We start from the raw sequence: 9,865 nt of genomic DNA on the forward strand, positions 1-9,865 counted from the left end.
TGTCATGGAGGAGGCCACTAACCCTGATGGCAGTGATTTGAGGCTCTCAGGAGGAGGACTGTAAGTTGTCCATAGGCGTCTGATGCAAGAACCTGCCCTGGTCCCCACACTATACACCATTAGAGCTGCTGTTGTCACCAGGTACTGAGATCTCTTGAAAGTATAGGCTCTCACAAGCACTGAGCATGTGACCCTCTACTGAGGTGCCTGTTATGCCTTTGGCCCTGGAAACAGCCTCCCACCAGCATATCCCAGGTACTACACCTACTTCTGATATGATGGAGCCTAACCTGGGCCCTGTAGCTTATGTCACCTGCAGGAGGAGCGTGGCATTTGTTTCTTCAGTTTTTTGAAAGATGCTAGGGGGTGGAGGAGGTCACCCCTCTCCCAGACTCCTTGGTTCCCTGGGTAGTTCCTTGGGGTTAACTGAATGCACAGCACTGGGGAGGGCATAGACTTGAAGAACAACAATACACATTCGTACATGATGGAGCTCAGTGGAGAGTTGCTGCTCTTCATCCCTTAATTGGGACATCCCTGATGAAGAACCAAACCCAAGTGTCACCAGAGCTATCCAAACATCAGGCAGTCGTCATACTACTGGCCAAAAATTGGGCTCATCTGCATATGTTCACAAACTCTTGGATGATTGTCTAAGAGATGACCTTTTGTGGAAAAAGAACTTTGGAAAACTCCTGACTCACTGATAGCCAAAATAGAATCAAGGTAACACTTGTCTGTACATTGCTAGGTGTACAATATAAGGCCTCACCAGGACACTCGTTATCCACCTTGGAGTTTTTTCTGACACTACTGATAGTAACCATGGCACCTCTCAGAGTATACAGTGCCCTGCTCTCCAACAAGACATTTGGTGGAAGTTTCACCTTCCTTGTGGGTCTCAGGCTCATAGAGCACCATACTGGCTTATTGAAATCAGTTGGATGAGAGATGTCCTGTTTCAGTCACCAGGGGTGAATTATAATGAGTCTGTCTTCATCTGTTTTTTGAAAGACTTCATTTTTTTAGACCAGTTGTAGGTTTACAGAACAATGGATCAGAATTTACAGTTTCCACATAACCCTTCTCTCTGCATCCACAGAGTTTGCATTCTTTTTCACATTTTGTTTTACTGCTGCACATTTGTTACAATTTCAAGACCCATATTGATGCATCACAGTGCACAGCGGCATTGATTCTTTGTGTTATACGTTGTATGGGTTTTGGCAAATGTATAATAACATGTGTCCATCATTTCTGTATCACATATTGTAGTTTCACTTCCCTGAAAATCCCCTGTGCTCCCTCTATTGATTCATCCCTCCCTCCATCCCACAAGTTCTTCACAACTAAAGATCCTTCTACTGGCTCATGCTTTGTCTTTTCCAGAATGTCATATACTTGGAATCATACACCACATACCCGTGTCACATTGGCTTCTTTCCGTTAGCAACATACTTTTAAGATTCCCTCATGTGTTTTCGTGGCTTGATACCTCATCTCCTTTTATCACTAAACAGTATTTCATCGTATGGATACTCCACTGCCTGCTTTTGTCTATTTGACTCTTGAAGGACATCTTGCTATAAACTCTAACTCTTGCCAATTATGAATAAACTGCCTATAAACATTCATGTGTAGGTTTTGTGTGAACATAAGGTTTCAGTTCATTTGGAAAAATAACAAGGAGTGTGATTGCTGGATCTTACTCTATGTGGTAACAGTGTATTTTGTTTTGAAGGAAAGTTTCCGTCTTCCCTTGTAGACATACCAAATTCCATTTCCACTGGCAATAGAGGAGGATTATTTGTAATTTTGCATCTTCACCAATGTTTGGTGTTCTGAGAGTTTTACCCATTTAATAAGTGTTTATTGATACCTCATTGTCGTTTTATTTGCATTTTCCCAATGACATTTGATGTGGAACGTGTTTTCATATTGCTTATTTCCTATTTATATCTTCTTCAGTGAGCTCTCTGTTCAGATCTTTTGCCCACTTTTAATTGGGTCATTTATCTTTTTGCTGTAGAGTTTCAAGAATTCTTTGGATATTTCAGATACAAGTCATTTATCTGATAAGCATTTTACAAACGTTTTCTCTTACTCTGTGAATTGTGTTGTTATTCTCTTGACACTGTCTTTCCCAGAGCAGGAGGTTTTCATTTTAATGAAGTAAAATTTTATTTGTTTTTCTTTTGTGGACCTTGCTTTTTGGTTCTGTATCTAAAAATTCATCTCCAAATCCCAGGTCCTTTAGATATTCTCCTGTGTTATCTTCTAGGAGTTTACTTGTGTTGCATTTTAGATTTTGATCTGTGACGTGTTTTGACTTAATTTTTCTGTGTGTGTTCCCTTGTGGATATCTATTATTTCCACCAATGTTTGTTTAAAAGACTTTGTTTTTCATTTGAATTGCCTTCCTTCTTTGTCAAAGATCACTTGACTATATATTGTGTGGGTCGATAGGAAAAGCAATAGACTCACGTATTCTTCAACCTTGCTATACTCTCTTATTAATTCCAGGAGTTATTTCTGTTGTAAATTCTTTCAGAGGTTTCACAGAGACAGTCATGCCATATGGAACAAATGTGATTCATAAAGATTTCATAAAGATGTTCTTTCTTAAGAAGTGAAAGTTCCCCTCTATTACTAGTTTGTTATCATAAATGGAAGTTGGATTTTATCAAATCCTTTTTTATTTTCATTTCTCTCTCCTTTCCCTTCTCATATTAGTAATTTCTGTCTTCCATCTTTTTTTTTATCTTGACTAGATGTTAAGCAATTTTATTAGACTTGTGAAAGAACCAGCTGTTTTTGTTTCTTCTCCATTGATTTCCCACAATGACATTGATTTCTTTTCTGATTTGTATAATATCTTGTATTGTGCTTAATTTGGGTTTCATTTGCTCTTCTTTTTATTGTTTCCTAAGGTAGACGCTTACATTATTATTATTTTTATAATTTTATTTATTTATTTTTTCCCCCAAAGCCCCAGTAGATAGTTGTATGTCATAGCTGCACATCCTTCTAGTTGCTGTATGTGGGACGCGGCCTCAGCATGGCCAGAGAAGCGGTGCGTCGGTGCACGCCCGGGATCCGAACCCCGGGGCCGCCAGCAGCGGAGCATACGCACTTAACCATTAAGCCACGGGGCCGGCCCCTATTTTTAATAATTTTATTTATTTATTTTTCCCTCAAAGCCCCAGTAGACAGTTGTATGTCACAGCTGCACATCCTTCCAGCCGCTGCATGTGGGACGTGGCCTCAGCATGGCCAGAGAAGCGGTTCCTTGGTGCGCGCCCGGGATCCGAACCCAGGCCGCCAGCAGCAGAGCGTGCACACTTAACCGCCAAGCCACGGGGCCAGCCTGATGCTTACGTTATTGATTAGAGATCTTTGGTGTTTCCAGTGTATTTGTTCCATGGCATAAATTTACCTCTAGGCACTGCTTTTGCTGCATCCAAGAACCTTTGGTATGTTGTGTTTTCATTTAAGTTCAAAATAATTTTTATTTCTTTTGAGACTTCTTCATTTATCCTATGTATTATTTAGAAGTATGTTGTTGAATCTCCACGTATTTGGGTTTTTCCAGCTATCTTGCTGTTACTGACTTCTACATGAATGCCTGTGTGGTGTGAGAGCATATTTTATTTGATTTCTCTTCTTTCAAATTTTTAAGGTGTGCTTTATGTCCTAGAATGTGGTTTGTCTTGGTGAATGTTCCATGTGACCTTGAGAAGAATGTTTCTGCTGTTGTATGAAGTATTCCATAGATTACAATGAAATCCAGTTGTTTCAAAGTGCTGTTCAGTTCACCTCTGTCCTTCCTCATTTCCTGCCTACTGGAATTTATAATTCCTGATAAGGGTATGTTGAAGTATATGCTTATAGGACTGGATTCATCTATTTCTCCTTGCATTCTATCAGTTCTTGACTCATGTATTTTGCCCCTCTGTTGTTCTGCAGTTACACATGAAAGATTGCTGTGCCTTCTGGGAGAATAGATCCCTTTATCAGTATTTAATGCTCCTCTATTTCTCTGAATCTTTTTTGGTTTGGAATCTGCATTGCCTATAATTCACATACCTATGGCAACTTTCTTTTGATTACTGTTGGGATGGTCTATTTTTCTCCATCCCTTCACCCTTCATGTATCTTTGTCTTTATTTTGAAAGTAGGTTTCTTGTAGACAACATATAATTGTGTTTTTTGAAATCTGATATTACAGTATCTTTCAATTGTTTTGAGACCATTGATGAGTAAAGTGGTTACTGATACAGCTGGATTAATATTAACTAAATCTCTTCCTGTTTTCTATTTTGCCCTTGTTCTTTGTTTCTTTTTGCCTTCTAACTTTTTTCCATCTTCTCTGGCTGAAATTGAGCATTTTTTCTGATTCTTTTTTATCTCCTCTCCTAGCATATCAGTTACACAATTTTTTTTTTAATTTTTTATTTATTTATTTTTCCCCTAAAGCCCCAGGCGATAGTTGTATGTCATAGTTGCACATTCTTCTAGTTGCTGTATGTGGGACGCGGCCTCAGCATGGCCGGAGAAGCAGTGCGTCTGTGTGCGCCCGGGATCCGAACCCGGGCCGCCTGCATCGGAGCGCACGCACTTAACCGCTAAGCCACGGGGCCGGCCCAGTTACACAATTTTTAAAAAACATTTTTTATTGGTTGTCCTTGAGTTTTCAGAATATATTTATAACTAACTCACCTCCTCTGCCAAATAACACTATACCACTTCATGTTGTGCAAGTACCTCTTAACAACTGTTCTCAATTTCTCCCTCCCTGTCCCTTGTCAGATTGCTGTCATTTATTTCACTTCTACATAAGCTTCTCATTTCCAGATACATTGTTGCTAGTATTATTTTAAACAAAATGTCATCTGTTATATTAATTATAAGAAATATAAAAGTTATTTTACCTTCATTTTTTCTTTTTTTAATCCTCTGCATTTATCTTTTGAATTCTTTTTGATTCATTTTTGAACATTTCATTCAAAGTAGGTGTACTCATGACAAATTTCCTCAGCTTTTGTCAGAGAAAGTCCTTATTTTTCCTTTATTTTTGAAGGACAATTTTGCTTAACAGAATTCTAGGAGAGTGTTCTTTTATTTTCAAAACTTTAAGTATTTCACTCTACTCTATTCTTGCTTGCATGGTGTTTGAAAAGAAGTACAATTTATTTCAAATCTTTGTTTCTTTAAACCAAAGGTGTGTTTCTTCTCTGGCATTTCTCAATATATTCTGTGTCTTTGATTTTTCTCTAGTTTGAATATGATATCCTTGGGTGTGCACTTTTGTAGTTTATCATGTTTTGTGTTCTCTGAGCTTCCTGGATGTACAATGTGCTGCCTATTATTAATTTTAGGATATTTTGGTGATAATTACTTCACTTGTTTCTTCTGTTTCTTTCTTTCTTTTCCTTCAAGTATCCCCATTGTGCGTATTTTAAACCTTCTGTTAAGGCACTTCTGGGTTGTCCTAGGCTTCATGAATATTGTATCCTGTTTTTTTTGTTATTTTTGTCTTTGCATTAGACTCTGGTGAAGTAGATTTTTTGTTTAGTACAGGCCTTGTTAAGAACAGAGTATCTGTGGCTTATTTAAAAATCCCATTGTTTTCTTCCTCTTTCCCAATTTTGAAGACAGTAGTTTGCCTTGTGACCTCAAGGCACTCATGGATTTAAGATGAGTTGTTCATTTTCTTCTTGTGAGTCAAGAGTGACAGCTTCTAAGTTCCTTAAGCATGGCATCAGAAGTTGGCAGGGCATCATCTAGACTGTCTGGTCAGGAAACATTCCTCTTGAAGTTGGATAATGGAGATTTTACGTTCTTTTGGAGGAAACCCCTGTTAAATCCTTCACATATGTTATAATCATGGGCAAATTTACCATCAAACCATTGTGGACTTCAAGGAACTCCATCGTAAAATGCAGCTCTTGGGCTGGACCTGTGGCTTAACAGTTAAGTGCGCGCGCTCCGCTGCTGGCGGCCCAAGTTCGGATCCCGGGCGCGCACCGATGCACTGCTTCTCCTGCCGTGCTGAGGCCGCGTCCCACATACAGCAACTAGAAGGATGTGCAACTATGACATACTACTGTCTACTGAGGTTTTGGGGGAAAAAAAAAGGAGGAGGATTGGCAATAGATGTTAGCTCAGAGCTGGTCTTCATCAGCAAAAAGAGGAGGATTAGCATGGATGTTAGGTCAGGGCTGATCTTCCTCACAAAAAAAAAAAAATAGAAAAAAAATTAAAATGCAGCTCTTAACCTGCCCTTCAAAGCAACCAAGGCTCAGGGTACACTGTTAGTGTTTGATCAGAACGAGTGCTTATGGTATATTATTATCTCACTATGTGTTCTTTTTTCTTTTTTTTTTTTTGTGAGGAAGATCAACCCTGTGCTAACATCTGCCAATCCTCCTCTTTTTTTGCTGAGGAAGACTGGCCCTGGGCTAACATCCGTGCCCATCTTCCTCCACTTTATATGGGACGCTGCCACAGCACGGCTTGCCAAGCGGTGCATCGGTGCGTGCCCGGGATCCGAACCAGCGAACCCCGGGCTGCCGGAGCGGAGCGCGTGCACTTAACCGCTTGCGCCACCGGGCGGCCCCTCACTGTGTTCTTAAAATTGGTGGGAAGTAGCCTTGAGGCATGAGTATTGGTATTTTATGGTCTAAGTTGTCATGCCTTCTTCCTTGTATCTGGGCTCTAAGTTCTGAATAACTTTCTATCCCCATTAAATCATACAGAGAGAAAGGAAGAACCGGGTCTGTGATAAATATTATAGAAATTGAAAGCAGTGCTTCCCCACAAGAATATTTACATTCACCCAGCTGCATCTGATTACTTGTAGTGATTGCCTGGAGTACTGTAGGACAACGTGGCCAGCTGGACATCGTTAAAAAGTTTCATTTCTGCAGCCCTCCTGGACTCCCTGTTTGGTGATGGGACTAGACATAAAAGCTTCCAGTTCTTCACTATGTTTTTATCCATTGAGACCTCATGTAGACTTAACCCTCTGCCTCATGGAGTTCTGTAACTGGTGGGTAATAAACAAGAAGATGAAAGAATTTTTCTCACAAGGAATCATTGGTCTTTAAGTGATAAATATTTGTTTCATATGTATAGCATTTCTGCCATTTCCCAACATGCTCTGGACCCTGTTATTAGAAATATGATTTAATGTGGTCACGTAAAAATGTGTAAATAATTTTCATGCATTCATAATACTCTTAAACTGATGAGGAAGTGTGTACAGAAAAACAGTTTTTAATGATGATGTCATAGAATAAATGTTTGGAGATGACAGAGTCACATGTAACCTTCCTACAAATGGAATGTGGATACCCAGTGTTGTCAGTCTTATACATCCTACTGTACACATACTGTGATGTTTTAGGACTCAGTGGCCATTGAGGATGTGGCTGTGAACTTCACCCCAGAAGAGTGGGCTTTACTGGATCCTTCACAGAAGAAACTCTACAGAGATGTGATGTGGGAAACCTTAAGGATCCTGGACTCAGTAGGTAAGAATAAGAACATTTCTTCACTTCATCAGACAACAATTGTTTCTTGCCCATCAACATGGTTCCAAGATGGTAGAATGTGGAAATGGGTGTGTGTGGGGGGTGTTGCTAAATAAACTAGAAATGGTCATAGCTCATCATGGAGTTAGAATCTAAAAACTTTTCTCTAATTTCTAATACTTTGTAATCACCTTTCTGGGTCTGCATTTCAGGAAAAGCATGGGAAGATCATGATATCGAAGATCAGTACAAAAACCAAGGGAGAAAACTAAGGTGAGTCTCAGTCACAATGGAAAGCAGTGTCTCACATGAGAATCCTGGTATGTTATGAAATTTTTAAAGATGTAAACAAAACAAACCTCATTTGAAATTTAGCTATTCTTAGAAAATTTTCACTAAATATACTTTCTGAAGTGTGATATAGGGGTGCAGTTTTTGCAAAATAGTTCACTTGGAAATAGTATTAATAAACCCTATATATGAATATCACGGTTTTGACAATAGCCAGTGTAAAGACTTCTTGCACAGCATTCAGTATATTCAATTTCAGAGAATTCAGATAAGGCAGAAAACCTAAACTTTTCCTGTAACTTATATATAAGAAATATATAATCATTAATAAAGCAATAATTAATAATGTGCTTCTCATTTTTTACACAAGTCATATGGTACGGACACTCTGTGAAAGTGAAGAAGGTAGTCAATGTGGAGAAAATTTCAGCCTTGTTGCAAACCTCACTTGGAAAAAGAAAACTACAGGAGCTAAACCATGTGAATGCAGTGCATGTGGGAAAGTCTTCAAGCATCATTCATCCCTTAGTAGGCATGTTAGATGTCACACTGAACACAAAGCGTGTGACTATCAAAAATATGGAGAGAAGCCTTATAAATGTAAGGAATGTGGAAAAGACTTCCCTTTTCACAGGTCTTTTCAAATTCATAAAAGAAGTCATACTGGAGATAAACTTTATGAATGTAAAAAATGCAGTAAAGCATTCACTTCTTCAGGTTATCTTCTAATATATGAAAGAATTCATACTGGAGAGAAACCCTATGAATGTAAAGAATGTGGGAAAGCCTTTATAAATCCCTCAAGCCTTCAATCACACATGATCTTTCACACTGAAGATGGACCTTATAAGTGTAAGGAATGTGAGAAAGTATTCATTTCTCCCAGTGCATTTCAAATATATGAAAGGAGTCACACTGGGGAGAAACCCTGTGAATGTAACGAATGTAGGAAAGCCTTTAATTACTCTTCAAGCCTTCAATCACACATGATCTTTTATACTGAAGACGGACCTTATAAATGTAAGGAATATGAGAAAGCCTTCATTTTTCCCAGTTTACTTCGATACATGAAAGAACTCACGCTGGAGACAAACCCTGCGAATGTAAAAAATGTATTAATACATTCACTTTTTCCAGTTCTCTTCGAGACCATGAAAGAATTCATACTGGAGAGAAACCCTATGAATATAAACAATGTGGTAAAGCCTTCACTTCTTCCAGCTCTCTTCGAAAAAATGAAAGATATCATACTGGAGAGAAACCTTATGAATGTAAAGAATGTGAGAAAGCATTCACTTCTCTCAAATCACTTCAAAGACATGAAAGAAGTCACACTGGAGAGAAAGCGTATGAATGTGAGGAAAATGAGAAAGCATTTATTTCTCATGAAAAGTTTCAAAGGCATGTGAGAATGCACACTAGAGGAAAAACAAACCTACATGTAAATGTAGATGATGTGGGAAAGCCTTTGTCATCTGAGTTCTTTCTGAGCGTATGAAAGGACTCACTTGATAAAAACCTCTTAAATGTAAAGAGCATGAGAAAAACTTCAATTGGCCTGGGTCATTGTATGTGAAGGTCTCTCCAAAAAAATATAAATGTAAGTAATATGAGCAAGCTTGATGGAAATTAATCTGTGTATAATGTTCTAGAAAACTTTGAACATGAAAGAGGTGTTATAAAAGTTGTAAATATATTGTGTTTACCGAGGCTCTCTTTTTTTTTTTTCTTATTTTTTATTGATGTCTTAATAGTTTATAACATTGTGAAATTTTGGTTGTACATTTTTGTTTGTCAGTCACCGTATACATGTCTCCCTACTCCCCTTGTGCTCACTGCCACCCCCATTGCCCCTGGTAACCACAATACAGTTCTCTCTGTCCGTGTGTTGGTTTATATTCCACATATGAGTGAGATCATATGGTGTTTGTCTTTCTCTTTCTGGCTTGTGTCACTTAACATAATACCCTCCAGGTCCATGCATGTTGTTGCAAATGGGACGACTTTGTCTTTTTTTATGGCTGAGTAGTATTCCATGG

The 9,865-nt window shown here is 38.6% G+C and overlaps 1 pseudogene; it reads left to right on the plus strand.

The window, feature by feature from the left end:
• The first annotated feature begins 8,200 nt into the window (after positions 1–8,200).
• Positions 8,201–9,324, plus strand: LOC131394183 (zinc finger protein 564-like; annotated as a pseudogene).
• The last annotated feature ends 541 nt before the right edge of the window (positions 9,325–9,865 follow it).

The sequence above is a fragment of the Diceros bicornis genome, chromosome 30 (genome assembly GCF_020826845.1).
Source record: "Diceros bicornis minor isolate mBicDic1 chromosome 30, mDicBic1.mat.cur, whole genome shotgun sequence".
In the NCBI taxonomy this organism is placed as follows: domain Eukaryota; kingdom Metazoa; phylum Chordata; class Mammalia; order Perissodactyla; family Rhinocerotidae; genus Diceros; species Diceros bicornis.